Source organism: Pseudophryne corroboree, chromosome 11 (genome assembly GCF_028390025.1).
Source record: "Pseudophryne corroboree isolate aPseCor3 chromosome 11, aPseCor3.hap2, whole genome shotgun sequence".
In the NCBI taxonomy this organism is placed as follows: Eukaryota; Metazoa; Chordata; class Amphibia; order Anura; family Myobatrachidae; genus Pseudophryne; species Pseudophryne corroboree.
Window position 1 is genome coordinate 79,113,065 of NC_086454.1, and position 15,541 is coordinate 79,128,605.

General features: G+C 45.5%; 1 protein-coding gene across 5 annotated transcripts in view; it reads right to left on the bottom strand.

Annotated features, from left to right (window-relative positions):
• The window catches only part of IMMP1L (inner mitochondrial membrane peptidase subunit 1), a 147,525-nt gene that overhangs the window by 81,360 nt on the left and 50,624 nt on the right, over window positions 1-15,541 (bottom strand). The window contains exon 1 of one of the 5 annotated variants that reach the window (XM_063944458.1): window positions 7,199-7,289. The exons of the other annotated variants lie outside the window; for them this stretch is intronic. The gene's annotated coding sequence lies outside the window, so the exon portion shown is untranslated. Of the gene's footprint in view, window positions 1-7,198; window positions 7,290-15,541 lie in introns of those variants that run through there. 5 annotated transcript variants of the gene reach the window in all.

Genomic DNA, 15,541 nt, shown 5'->3' on the forward strand with positions numbered 1-15,541 from the left:
TGTCATAAACAAGAAAATAAACATTGACATGCCTCAGAAAGTGATAAAGGCCCAATAAAACATAATAAACATTAAGTTTAAGCGTTTGCAGAACAACATGTACACTTGCCTGCAAGGTGCTAGCAACATTTCCCAGCCTTGCCAATTTCCAACCTGGGTCACAGATCAGCAGCAGCACAGCAATTCAACATGCGGCTCTCCAGCTGCTGTGGAACTACACATCCCAGCATGCACTGCCACTGTTTTGTTATTAGGGTATGCTAAAACCGTGAAGGGCATGCCGGGTTGTATAGCTACACAGCAGCTGAAGAGTCGCTTGTTGAATACCCCGATGTACAGTTTATGTACAGATTCAAGTCAGTGACTTCCAGCATATAACATACTTTCACAGAAACATGGAAAACCTCTGTGTCAGAAGCACATGTATACATAAAAACTGGGTAGATTTAGTAAAATATCTAAAAAGTGGAGGTGCTGATCATAGCATCCAAATGGATTCTAGCTATCATCAGAATGTACTAGATAGATGATAGCTGGAATCAACACCTCCTTTTTTTTTTTTTTTATAAGTTTTTGCAAACTTACCCCCAAGTGTTTTGGGGTATGGGCCATTAGGTCGACAGTCATTAGGTCGACCACTATTGGCCGACATGGTCACTAGGTCAAAATGGTCATAAGGTCGAAATGGAAAAAGGTCGACATGGAAAAACGTCAACATTAGTTTTTTAAAACTTTTTTTGGTGTCGTTGTCAAGTGACGGAAAACCCCAATTAGTGCACTGTGTGCGCTCGGCACAGGTTACTATTACCAATCGTAGTCCACGTGGATCGTAAAGTATGAAAAAGTAAAAAAAAAGTAACAAAAAAAAAATATGGGAAAAATGTGAAAAACGTATGTCGACCTTTTTCCATGTCGACCAATAGTGGTCGACCTAATGACCGTATCCCGCGTTTTGTTTCTTCAGTCTCTCCAAAAACACCCCTTCCCAGCCAAAAAAAGGAGCTTTGAAACATTCTTCTCAGGATTAGATCATTATAATGGGGGTCATTCCGAGTTGTTCGCTCGGTAAATTTCTTCGCATCGCAGCGATTTTCCGCTTAGTGCGCATGCGCAATATCCGCACTGCGACTGCGCCAAGTAAATTTGCCATGCAGTTAGGAATTTTACTCACGGTTTTTTCTTCGTTCTGGTGATCGTAATGTGATTGACAGGAAGTGGGTGTTTCTGGGCGGAAACAGGCCGTTTTATGGGTGTGTGCGAAAAAACGCTACCGTTTCTGGGAAAAACGCGGGAGTGGCTGGAGAAACGGAGGAGTGTCTGGGCGAACGCTGGGTGTGTTTGTGACGTCAAACCAGGAACGACAAGCACTGAACTGATCGCAGATGCCGAGTAAGTCTGGAGCTACTCAGAAACTGCTAAGAGGTGTGTGGTCGCAATTTTGAGAATCTTTCGTTCGCAATTTTAAGAAGCTAAGATTCACTCCCAGTAGGCGACGGCTTAGCGTGTGTAAAGCTGCTAAAAGCAGCTTGCGAGCGAACAACTCGGAATGAGGGCCAATATACCTTAACATAATGTGTTCAGCCTAGGAGCCAGGTGGTTAATTACAAATGACAGCTAGAGCCTAACTTTTTGGATTTCTTTTTGCTACGGTCCGCAGAGGCCCTTAGATTTCCTGCACTGGCAGCTGAATCCTGAATGACTTTGTAGAAGTGTTACTTAATAGAAATTATGCAGTGTGAAATAAAAAATAAAAACATGTCAACGACTACATATATAAAATACATCACACACTGAACATAAATGCGTTGAAACAGCCACATAAACATGCGCCTCCGTACCGGCTGAAAATAGGAGCATCCTAAAAGTCGACCAGTAAAAAGCATCCTGTGTACACCAGCAGCTAATAGCATGCACAAGATACATCTGATGAGAAAATTTACAACCTGCGTCTAGCAGCGTGCAGCAGCATTCTACCATCCCTCGTCTAAGGCCCAGACATGGACCATATTCTCCTATGAATACATTTGCTTTTGGTTATGTTTATGAAATTAATCACAGCACGCAGGGCAGAAATCGCTCCGAGCCTCATGACTGACATCCGAGAGATGGGAACGGATTAGTTTGCAGTTACTGCCAGTTAAAACGCCAGGTGGCTTTTTTTCCCCTGCACCGAAGGTGTTACCGATAATCCCATTACACTGGTACTAAATCTTGCAGTCATCAAAATTATCACCAACGTTCCCTTTCATCCCATCCTTTCCAAATGACTGGACCGGGCTTCACCTGAAAGACGTAGAATCCACATGCAGCTGCTGTTATTGCAGGCAGACGGCTTCCTGAGAATGCCAATCGCCTTCCAATTTCGCCGTGCTGGTGGGCTCTCTATTCCCTGCCCAATAATACATCTGTTAAGAAATCCTACAGCTACAAATCAAGTTTAATCCTACCAGGGACCTCATGTAGGTCTTCTCTTCCAAAAAGGCAGCAGGCTTTGACTGCCTATCTCTGACACTGTCTGGGGAATTCCCTTTAAATCCCAGACCTACTTAGAAGAATAAGCCAAGGATCACAAAACATGACCTCTAAAACCTTGATATAACTATATTCTGACCCGGAGGCATTCATTCTAGGTGAAGATTAGAACTTTGCATAATAAGATTACACAGCAAGTGAATGATATCAAGGGAATATCCATATGCAGTCTTCTGGTTTTTCTTTCTGCGGGCTGCTTGCTCTGCACAATATGCAATGTAGACACAACGGAGCCTGCCCTTTTCTATCCCGAATAAAACACATTCACATAAATTAGTCCTTTGCTTTATAAAGCCCCTATTACATCTCTCAGTGACAGCTCCTCAGAGAATTCTCTTCCTACTCTCCCCAGTATTTACTCCGAGCAGTTGTCCAAATAAGAGACAGAGAAAATTAAATCAAGACTATTAAAAGAGAGAGAGAGAGAGAAAAAGAGAGCGAATACATTGTCGTAATCTCAGATTACACCGGTGAACATAATAAAATTGAGAAATCAATGCGAGGGTTTAACTTCAGTGCGCAGTCAATGACACTGTGGGAAACGGGCTGCAAGTCCACAATAAACAATGAGCGTTCAATGGTAGGAGCTAATTAATACGTCTTGTTTCTTGCCGCATGTTCCTGGTCAGCAGACGGTTTTCACATTTACAATTCAATCTTGACAAATACCAATTGACAATTTATGGCAAACAGAATCGTCTTCTCCATTCATGAAAAGCTCTTTACTCAAGCGATAAGTTTATTTTAAAATACAACATTCTCTTACTCATATTGGGGTATATGTATCAAACCTTGGAAAGAGATAAAGTACTAATCAGCTTCGGCCATGTTACAGGCACTGGGGCATATGCACTAAGCCTGGAGAAGTGATAAGTGCAAGGTAATAACGCACCAGCCAATTAGCTCCAATATGTAAATTGAGAGTTAGGAGCAGATTGGCTGGTGCGTTATCACCTTCCACTTATCACTGCTTTATCAATTCTCCAGGCTTGATACATCTGCCGCTGTGTTTGAAAAATGAAAGTTGGTAGCTGATTGGTTAGTACTTTCTCTTTCCACTTTATCTCCCTCTGTGTTTTGATACATCTCCTCCATAGTAACGTAACATTTCTTCAGATAGCCATACACACAGAGATATTGGTGGTAGTGAAACCCCCAAACTATCGGCATGTCAAATAATGGGGTGTAGTATGGTATGCCGGCGCTTGGGCTCCCGGTGACCAGCATACCGGCGCCGGGAGCCCGACCGCCGGCATACCGACAGCGTGGCGAGCGCAAAGGAGCCCCTTGCGGGCTCGCTGCGCTCGCCACGCTACGGGCGCCACACTATTTTATTCTCCCTCCAGGGGGGTCGTGGACCCCCACGAGGGAGAATACTTGTCGGTATGCCGGGTGTCGGGATTCCAGCGCCGGTATACTGTGCGCCGGGATCCCGACATTCGGCATACAGAAGACCACCCCAAATAATGGTCGGATTAAAAACCTATGTACCATGCGTCACCCTTTGCAGAATAGTCCTGTACATCGGCAGCAAACTTACGGATAATGGGGGTCATTCTGAGTTGATCGCTCGCTACGGATTTTCGCAGCGCAGTGATCATGGCAGAACGGGGCTAATCTGCGCATGCGTATGCACCGCAATGCGCAGGCACGTCGTACGAGTACACAGTGGTTCGTTACCCAGCGATGGCTTCTACGACGATTCCGTTTGCACGGCCGGTCGCAAAGAGATTGACAGGAAGCGGGTGTTTATGGGTGTCAACTGACCGTTTTCTGGGAGTGTTTGCAAAAATGCAGGCATGTCCAGGTGTTTGCAGGGCGGGTGTCTGATGTCAATTCCGGTAACATAAAGACTGAAGTGAATGCAAGGGCTGAGTAAGTGCAGACCTACTCTGAAACTGCACAAAATGTTTTTGCAGAGCTCCGCTGCAAAGATGTTCGCACACTTGCAAAGCGAAAATACACCCCCCCCCGCCCCCCCCCCGTGGGCGGCGACTATGCCTTTGCACGGCTGCTAAAAGTAGCTAGTGAGCGATCAACTTGGAATGAGGGCCATTGTGCAAAGTCTTAAATCAAGATATAAGGCAAGAGGGCGCTACAGTAAATATGTTTTACCCAGGCGGCTGTATATGGGAGATCTCCACAATATAACAATACAAAGAAATAGGAAGAAGAAAAAAAAACATACCGCACAAGGAGGCAGATGTATTAACCTGGAGAAGGCATAAGGAAGTGATAAACCAGTGATAAATGCAAGGTGATAAACAGACCAGCCAATCAGCTCCCATATGTAAATTAACAGGAGCTGATTGGCTGGTGCATTATCACCTTGCACTTAACACTGCTTTATCACTGGTTTATCACTTCCTTATGCCTTCTACTGGTTAATACATCTACCCCAAGGGCTCCAAGCCTAATTCCTATACATTATTGCGGATATTGGCCCTCATTCCGAGTTGATCACTCGCTAGCTCCTTTTAACAACAGTGCAAACGCTAAGCCGCCGCCCTCTGGGAGTGTATCTTAGCATAGCAGAAGTGCGAACGAAAGATTAGCAGAACTGCACAGGAAAAATTTCATGCCGTTTCTGAGTAGCTCCAGACCTACTCATATCTTGCGATGACTGCAGTCTGTTAAGTTCCTGGTTTGACGTCACAAACACGCCCTGCGTTCGACCAGCCACTCCCCGTTTCTCCAGCCACTCCTGGCACGCCTGCGTTTTTTAGCACACTCCCTGAAAACGCCAAGTTGCCGCCCAGAAACACCCACTTCCTGTCAATCATACTACGATCACTCGAAAAACGTCGCTCGAGCTTGGGTAAAACTACAAAGTTTTGTGTGAAAGTACTTAGCGCGTACCATGCGCATGCGCTGAATTGCCGCTTTTTTACTTGATCGCTGCGCTGCGAAAAAAGGTCAGCGAGCGATCAACTCGGAATGAGGGCCATAATGCAAAAACCATAATAGTTATTACGATATATAAAAGAAAATGACAAATGTGAAGACATATTTATAAACAATTCCTGAATATATGTACATATAAAGGCCTTAGTAAATAAATATTTTGAAAAACAAATCGAGGCAGCAGATAGATCAAGCCAATATCCGGAAAGTTTCCTCAACCTCCAATTAGTCTGTGATATAAAAGTGGGGGCTTCAGATAAAAAAGCCCTTATGGTAAAGAATGTCCAGGGTGGGGTGGTACAATAACAGTGCCTTGGTGAAGAGTGTCCAAGGTTCTGTGAAGTTGTGGATGGGGTTTGAATTGGCGAAGATACAGACGCATAGCCAATAATTCCCATTTAAAACACAGAATGGAATTTAGGATTTCAAAGCAAAGAGAAGATCCAATCAAAGTCAACTGGAGGTTCTTAGGGGGTAATTCAGATCTGATCACTGGGCTGCTAATTTTGCTGTCCTGCGATCAGATAGTCGCCGCCTCCAGAGGGAGTGTAAATTCGCCGTGCAAGTGTGTGATCGCATGTGTACGCCGAGCTGCGAAAATTCACTTTGTGCAGTCTCTGCGCAAACCAGGACTTACTCCTTCAGTGCGATGAGAACAGGCTGATCGGGGCCAAAGGTGACGTCAGACACACTCCCTGAAAATGCTTGGCAATGCCTGCGTTTTTACGGACACTCCCTGTAAACGCTCAGTTGCCACCCACAAACGGCCTCTACCTGTCAATCACCTTGGCAAATGCCCGTGCGATCTGATTTTTTCGCACCATCCCGTTGCTGACCGGCGATGCCCGTTGTTGTGGTCCGACGCGCATGCTCGTTGCAGTGCATACGCAGTTAGGACCTGATAGCCCGCTGTGCGAAAATGCACAGCAACGATCATATCTGAATGACCCCCTTAGATCATCTCTGCTTTCAGGATGGGTCATCTAATGCGTTTCGCTGCTATAGATTGATACCTTTGATAAAGCTGCAAGCTATAGCAGCGAAACGCGTCAGCAAGCCATCCTGATAACAGAGATCGCCTTTGTACCTCCATAGTACTTAAATTATGCAGAAACAAGCTTTTCTGAATGATTGAAGTATCCCAGCTACGTATGTAGGAAATATGTAATGGAGAAGGTAACGCAACTGCTGTCCCAGAGAGTTTTTTTTCCTGCACAACAGGAAAACCTTTGGAGAAAATAATCATGTTGATGCTGGCTGAAAATATTTGTGCCAATATCGCTATTATTGCCGAACAGATCCCCATGTCACCATACAAAGTGTTAATGAAGATGACAGATATTCTCCTTTAGACAGATATATTTTGCAATTGGGGCTTTACCAGGGGCTGTGCTAGTAGGAGCACTAGTGCAGCCCTCAGAAGATTAATGATAGCCACTTAAATGAAAAGTAACCTACTGTACTAGTGTCTAATACACTGCCAACAGTATCAAACATGACTCTGTATTATCATGTACGGTCAACACAGCCGAAGTCACAGCTCCAAACTGAAGCCAAGGTTTGATAAATAGTCAAGACAACACAGTAATAGAGAAAGACACTTACTGCATCTGTAATGGGCTCAGAAGATGATGGTTTTGTTCTATAACCTTAACCTGCAAACTTTTAGTTAAAGAAACAGAGGTACCGGGAGAAGAAAATGGGTTCGGATGGGGCAGTGACCTAGATTAATGATAATGCCGTATCCTAAATATCATCTTACCTCCTCCTGAACAGTGTTCATCACTGTAAGGGACCTCAGGTTTCAAGCTCAGTAACCTTCATTTTCTTACAAGAGACACAGCAGACCTTCAAACAGGTACGGAAGGAAGTAAATCAAGCAGTGCCTTACTTTTCATCTTCCGTAGAACAAACACGAGTCTGTGTTGTGTCCACCTGACTGCTTTCCTGTATTTACAACGTTTCCTTGTGCCGACCCTAAGTATTTGTATGCTTTAAAAAGAATAAAAAAATATTTGAAAAAAATTGTTTAGTAAAGAAAATGATATAAAACGTATAAATAGGAGGATTTCCAGATTGTAGAACTCTGCACCGTCTCTGGTATTCCTCGTAATGTACAGTAAGAGGGTATATTATTGCTTATAATACACAGGTTGTAAAGCAGGGGGGTAATAAATAGGGTGAACAATTCCCAGGATCGGCGGGATACTAGAAATTTATCCCTAAAATTAGCTGGGATTCAATCCTGGGATTTCAGTTGGGGATTTCGAGATTAGAAAGATCCTTGTTTTTTCAGTGTCGGGCAGCGTTGAGTGTCCTCAGGAGGCTCAGACGCTGTCCAGCTCATTCCTCCCAGCTCCCCCTGCGCAGCATGACGTGAAGTCAGAGGTCACGCTGTGCAGCCAGCCGCCCATCACCCGCCGCCGAACCCGGAGGAAGTGTGCGCAGCCAGCCGCCCGTAACCCACCGCACCTGGAGGAAGTGGCCCATCCTGCCGTCCGTGTGTGCGCGGCGGTCACACAGGAAACAAGCCAATCCCGGGTTTCCTGGGATTTGACCATTTTTCAATCCTTATACCCGGGATTGAAAAAAATGGCTCAGGATTGGCCACCCTAGTAATAAATAACCCTGCTACCCCTACAAAAATTTGTTTCAATGGGGCCCAGTGAACGCACCTTTTCCAGGACTCTGTTCTTCATTTTACAGCCCCAGACGAACACCTGGACCCCGTGACAACGCATAAAGGAATTTGGCTTTGTGGATCAATGTTTGGCCAGAAGCACGGAGCGTGTAGTTTCTTATTAATCATCCTGCTTATGCCTAGGCAGATGGGCAGTCCGGATGGTGTAATGGGCAGTCCGGATGGTGTAATGGTTAGCATTACTGCCTCACAGCACTGAGGTCATGGGTTCAATTCCTACCATGGCCCTAACTGTGTGGAGTTTGTATATTCTCCCCGTGCTTGCGTGGGTTTCCTCCGGGTACTCCGGTTTCCTCCCACAATCCAAAAATATACTGGTAGGTTAATTGGCTCCCAACAAAATTAACCCTAGTGTGAATGTGTGTGCGTGAACATGTGATAGGAAATATAGATTGTAAGCTCCACTGGGGCAGGGACTGATGTGAATGGCCAAATATATCTCTGTAAAGCGCTGCGGAATATGTGTGCGCTATATAAGTAACTGGTAATAAATAATAAATAAATAAATAATTTTAAATTATAGCAAGTGATAACTCCCACAGGTAACCCAGAGTGTAGATTTAGGGGGTGATTCAATGGTGTGCCATTTGGTAGCAGCACCCTACATTGTGCATTTTATGTTGCACCATTACAGGGATGCACAGAAAATGCACGATGTTAGACAGCTGGATACACACTGGAGCGATATCATCCAAATCTGAATGACATATCGGCTGGATCTGTGTACAGACTATCTGCGTGCACCTGCGGACATTAGCGATATATATTCCGGTATGCTTTGCTGCATGGCCAACCGGTTGATATCACACATGGCGCCGTGCAGTGTAATGAAGGATGGAACAAGGGACTGTACAGTCTTTAATTACACCGTTCTGATGTGTACCGCAGATACGATATGCCGGCCTGATGACCGCCATATTGTCCAGGTACACAGCCCTCCAGTGTATACCCAGCTTTAGCGGGACTTGAGACTTGCTGTAACAAGGGGGCTGAGGCTGGAACTGGAATGGCCGTAAACTCGCATAAAGTGGGCATCAATGCAAATGCAGTGGACATGCAGTTGTACAAAAGTACAGTAAGGGCGTGTGGTCTCAAGTTAAGACAGACATGGCTGCTAAAAGATCCCAATGACAGCCTCCTGGTGGGCTAAGACCCTGTTGTAAGCGTAAAAGTTGGTAGTGCGGACTGCAACCCTATTAGAGATGCTGTCACTGCTGGAGCAATGTTTAAAACTCATTTTAATATACAAGGAAGCCTCTGTGTCTGGTTCGCAGAGCAATTCTGATGCTTAAAGCCACTTAGGTTCTTCTTAATTACACTGTCCCGCCATTAACCTCAATATATTTGTAATGTGTGCTGCTATATTTAGCTTTTTCTGCACTGCCCATGAAGCCACAATCCAGCCTCATCTCCGCCAGGCACGACAAGGGAGTCGCAGCTTGAGTTTGGCAGATGCAACCGATTGATTGTGAATAGGTTGTAGAGCAGCAAGGTTTGCTTAAGCTTCAGACTGACTCTGATTAAGGCCCCTAGTGAGTGCTCCATACACAAACACAAATTTTACATGTATTCCTATAAAACTTGTTGTGTATTGAGTGTAACTTATATGAAGCTTTCTGTATGTCATGTGTAGTGTTGTGTGCATCTTGCATGTAGCTTTGTGTACGGGATGTTGTTAAAAGGTCGACAATGAACTGTCAACACCACAATGTCAACAGTTATGATGGCAACATTGTCTGAATGTCGACATTGGAGTTAGGCGGCAGAAGGGTTAAGGGTACACTGCGGGGAAGGGTGGGGATTAGGGATAAGGGAGAAATACTGAAAAAACTTGCTGGAGGATTGGAGGTCTCACCCAGAAGTGATGGTCACATGACCACCAGGACTTGAAAACGCAGGTCAGGAGAAGGTAAGCCAGCGTTGGGCCACCAGTGATGATATGTCGATATATTGTAACATGTCGACATTTCATCACTTTCTGCATGATGAATGCAGACATGGCCAACTGCTACATAATGATAATGGAATTGCCATCTTTACACTCACCGAATGTGCTGCCTAAAAAGGCAAGAAGTATTAAAAACTGACACACAATAGTTTCCTAACAGGGTATATGTGATAATATCTTCTGAATGAGGCCACGAATATCAGTGTCTCACACGTGGGGTTGTGTGAGGGCCCCAGAGGGTGCTTTTTAATTTTGTGCCAATGTTCTTTTATCTCAATTTGTAAAATTATACTTTAAGGTTGGGTGCACAGGTCGGGTATTCTGGACTATCACACAGCAATGCAAAGGGCCGCCAAGGGCCAATCCTCTTTCCAGCTGTACGCCACTTGCCAGTGGCACAGCCACCGAGGGCAGACCACTTGACTACACCCAATATCACTCTAAACCCCCACCACCACCACCACACACACACACCCTCCGCCCGATTATAGTAATTTTGTTCCTGGATCGATCACTGATTCCGTTACAGAACATTTATATAAAGAGTCTGCATCAAGGGGCCTACATACTGGGCAATATCTTGAAAGTTACGAACGATATCGTTCATATATTTCAGTGTGGATGCATCAACGATGAATGATGCGCGTGCCCGCAATCGTTCATCGTTGATCGATCATCGTTGATACATGCTAGTCAATTTGGACGATATAGATGTATGTACTCTGTGACAAGAACACTGGGATAGTGTTTGAGGGCAGGTATGTTTGTCCCAGGTTCTTGTCTTACATGTTTTAGAAAATGAAAACTTCTAGGAAAATGCTTTTGTTTTGTTAGAACCTTTTCAGTTTGCTGGAAAAGCTGGATAAGGGCCCTGAGAGAGAGAGAGATAGGGCGAGTTCCAGACATTGGGCCCAGTTCGGATCTTTGGCCTCACAGAGGGCTAATCAGGGCTTTCAGCTGTGCAAGAGCCCTATAGGGCTTCTAGCCTGATTAATGTGTGCAGACTGCTTGGGAAGACTGCAGGATCTCTGTGAGAGAAACACGCTTCCTGATACAAGTGAGCTATACAGTGTTTACTGGAGAACTCTGTGTTTTTGTTTAGTGATAGTTCGGAACCTCTTGTGTTTAGTTAGTGCCAGACAGGCAAGGTATTTTATTTTGGTGTTTGTTTTATTTTCTGTATAATAAAACTGGCTGGGGCCAGTTGTACCACAAACTGGACTTGTGTGATTCCTCAGCTGCTGCGTGCTGCCATTTACCCCAGGAAACGGCACCTTGTACCCTTACAGTGTTACAACTTGGTGGAGAATGCGAGCATGCCGTTCTGCGCATCAGTGAAAGCAGCAGCTTTATGAGGCCTGCAGAAAACGGTGGTTTATGCAGATACAGCCCAGTGTGAAGTTACTGAGACTCGCCCTGAGGATTTGATATATGTCCTGGGTGAAAGCAGCTACAAAGCCGCCTGAAAAGTCTGTCGACATGGAGGAACTGCTCAAAGCCTTGCTGCAAGCTACAGCGGCTCAGCAGGAGGCCAACAGACAGCAGCAGGTGGCAATGGAGGAAAATAGGAGACAGCGGCAGGTGGCAATGGAGGAAAATAGGAGACAGCAGCAGGTGGCTATTGACGAACTTTACAGGCAACAGCGTCAGGATAGAGAGGCCTTAACAGAAGTGGTGCAGAGCCTTGCGTCCCGGATTGGAGATATGGCCATCAGTGCTCCGACCAGCTCTAGTTCTATACGGGCCAGTCACTTCCTGCAGAAAATGACAGAGGCTGATGATGTGGAGGCCTACCTGACCACGTTTGAAAGGACTGCCGAGCGTGAGAACTGGCCGAAAGCACAGTGGGCCAGTCTGCTGGCACCTTTTCTGTCAGGTGAGCCCCAAAAAGCGTACTTTGATTTAAGCCCTGCTGAGGCTCGGGACTATGATAAACTAAAGACTGAGATCCTGACCCGCCTGGGAGTCACGCTGTCAGTACGAGCACAACGGGTTCACCGTTGGGTGTACGCCATGGAGAAGCCTCCTCGCTCCCAGATGCATGACCTTATTCAGCTAACAAAAAAATGGTTACAGCCAGAGACATTAACTGGTCCCCAAATGGTTGAAAGAGTTGTCATGGACCGCTATTTGAGATCTTTGCCCGTGGTCCTGCGCAAGTGGGTGAGCTATGGAAACCCGGATACTGCTGACCAATTAGTGGACATGGTAGAGAGGTATTTGGCAGCAGAGGAACTACTGATGACCACCCAGCAACCCATAGATCCTCGACAGCGCCTTTCAGTAAAGACCGGTAAGACTGTTCCGTGGGAAAACGTTGCTGGGCGGTTAAGAGAACGCAAGACTGGAGAGACTGTAAACACTGGCCCTGGAGACAGGCCAATGGTGCTAGAACGGTCTATACTGCCCAAACGGGTTGATAATCGTGTGGTTAAATGTTTTAGGTGTGGTATGCCAGGTCATGTTATTGCCAATTGCCCAGTCACGCAAGAACCCATGCAATGTGATGCTGCCTTTGAATGTCGCAGAATGTCTTTCTTTGCTAGGTTAGCCTGTACTGTGGTACCTTCACCTGAGCTGGAAAAACAAATGTGTGATGTTGTCATTTTTGGAAACTGTGGGAATCACGGTTATCAACAGATGTGAGAAGTAAAGAGCCAGTTGATAATACGGTGATTTGATGGATGTACGTGTGTCTTCAGAACTTTCTGACCCTTTGCCTTTTGCTAGTTTGGCTGGGAAAGTGACAGATGGGGAGTCCAGTGAGGACCCTCTTGGTGGGAACAGAGACATAGTAGTTAGAACTGAAAGCGTGCCTGACCTGGAGGTAAAGAAGGATCTGTTTGCGTCTGAACAGTTAAAGGATCCTACCTTAATAAAGGCTAGAGAGATTGTTAAGGTTGTTAATGGGGAACCTGTGGTACCAGGTGACAGGGTTACGTATCCCCACATGGCCATCTGTAATGAGCTCTTGTACCACATTGTCAAAAGGGGTGAGGATGTGGTAGTTCCCCAGCCTTATCGGAGACCGGTACTAGATTTAGCTCATAGTCACGTTACAGCAGGACATTTAGGGGCAGAAAAAACACCTGAAAGCTTTTTACAAAGGTTCTTTTGGCCAGGGGTTTATAAAGAAGTGTCTGAATATTGTTCTTCCTGTCCTGAATGCCAGTATCATGCCCCTAGACCCCATTTCAGTAGCCCACTAGTTCCCATGCCTATTATAGAGGTCCCGTTTGACAGAATAGCCATGGATCTCGTGGGGCCCTTGTTTAAGTCTGCTTGGGGCCATCAGTATATCCTGGGAATTATGGACTATGCCACTCGATATCCTGAGGCTGTCCCTTTACGCACTATCACAACCAAGGCGATAGCTAGGGAGCTGGTGCAGGTTTTTAGTAGAGTGGGAATACCAAAAGAAATTTTGACTGACCAAGGTACTCCATTTATGTCAAGGATCATGAAAGAATTGTGCAAATTATTTAAGGTCACTCACCTCAGGACGTCCATCTACCATCCCCAAACTGACGGGTTGGTGGAAAGGTTTAATAAAACATTAAAAAGTATGTTAAAAAAGGTTGTTGATAGAGATGGGAAAAACTGTGATTGTTTGTTGCCCTACTTGTTAATGGCCATCAGAGAAGTTCCTCAGTCCTCTACAGGGTTTTCTTCATTTGATTTGTTGTATGGTAGACACCCCAGAGGGCTGTTGGACATTGCCAAAGAGACGTGGGAAGGACAGCCCACTCCTTATAGAAGCGTTATTGAACATGTAACACAAATGCAGGATAGGATTGCAGGATTGTCAGAGAGCACATGGAACAGGCCCAAAGTGCTCAACAGAGGGTATATAACCGGAGTGCCAAGATACGGGAATTTGCTCCTGGAGATAGAGTTCTTGTTTTGGTACCCACTGTGGAAAGCAAATTCCTAGCTAAATGGCAGGGTCCATTTGAGATTAGGGAAAAAGTGAATGAGGTTAATTACAAAGTATACCAGCCGGGAAAGAGAAAACCCGAACAAATCTACCATGTTAACTTAATCAAACCCTGGAAAGATAGGTTGTCTCTGTCAGCGGAGCCTTGCCCTTCAGTGTCTTCACCTCGGTTGCTTCCTGCAGTAAAGGTGTCAGAGACATTATCAGTTGATCAGAACAATCAGGTTAAAGAATTTCTCATCCAAAATAGGGACATATTTTCAGAGCTGCCTGGCCGAACGACCATAATAAAACATGACATTGTCATAGAACCAGGGGTCAGGGTCCATTTAAAGCCATATAGGATTCCTAAAGCTCAGCGTGAAGCTGTTTCTAAAGAAGTTAAAACCATGGCCCTCATTCAGAGTTGTTCGCTCGTTCTTTTTCTTCGCATCGGTGCGATAAGTAGCAAACTGCGCATGCGCAATGTTCGCAGAGCGCATGCGCTTAGTTATTTTACTCAAAAGTCAGGTATTTTACTCACGGCATAACAAGGATTTTTCCTCGTTCTGGTGATCAGAGTGTGATTGACAGGAAGTGGGTGTTTCTGGGCGGAAACTGGCCGTTTTATGGGTGTGTGCGGAAAAACGCTGCCGTTTCTGGGAAAAACGCGGGAGTGGCTGGAGAAACGGGGGAGTGTCTGAGCGAACGCTGGGTGCGTTTTGTGACGTCAAACCAGGAACGAAACTGACTGAACTGATCGCAGTGGCAGAGTAAGTCCCGAGCTACTCAGAAACTGCAAAGAAATTTCTAATTGCAATTATGCGAATCTATCGTTCGCAATTCTGCTAAGCTAAGATTCACTCCCAGTAGGCGGCGGCTTAGCGTGTGCAAAGCTGCTAAAAGCAGCTAGCGAGCGAACAACTCGGAATGAGGGCCCATGTTAGAACTTGGAGTCACAGAGGAACCTAACAGTGAGTGGTCCAGTCCCATAGTTCTCATCCCGAAGCCCGACTTTTGTAAGTTAAATGAGGTGTCCAAGTTTGACGCATACCCCATGCTCCGTGTGGATGAGCTTATAGAAAGGCTGGGAACAGCCAGGTTTCTCACCACGTTGGACCTGACCAAAGGTTACTGGCAAATACCTTTATCTGATAGCGCAAAAGAAAAAACAGCCTTTTCGGTTCTGGAGGGGATGTACCAGTATAAGATGTTACCCTTTGGGTTGCATGGGGCTCCAGCAACCTTTCAACGGGCGATGGATAAAATTTTGAGGCCCCATAGGAAATATGCAGCTGCGTATTTGGATGATGTGGTAATTCACAGTACAGACTGGGGGTCCCATTTGGTTAAAGTACAAGCAGTACTGGACTCAATCAGAGAGGCAGGGTTAACTGCTAACCCAAAGAAGTGCTGCCTCACAATGGAGGAGGTCAAATACTTGGGCTTCACCATAAGCAGAGGTCTGATTAGGCCCCAATTGAATAAAATTGATGCTATTCAAAACTGGCCTCGTCCAGTGAATAAAAAACATGTAAGG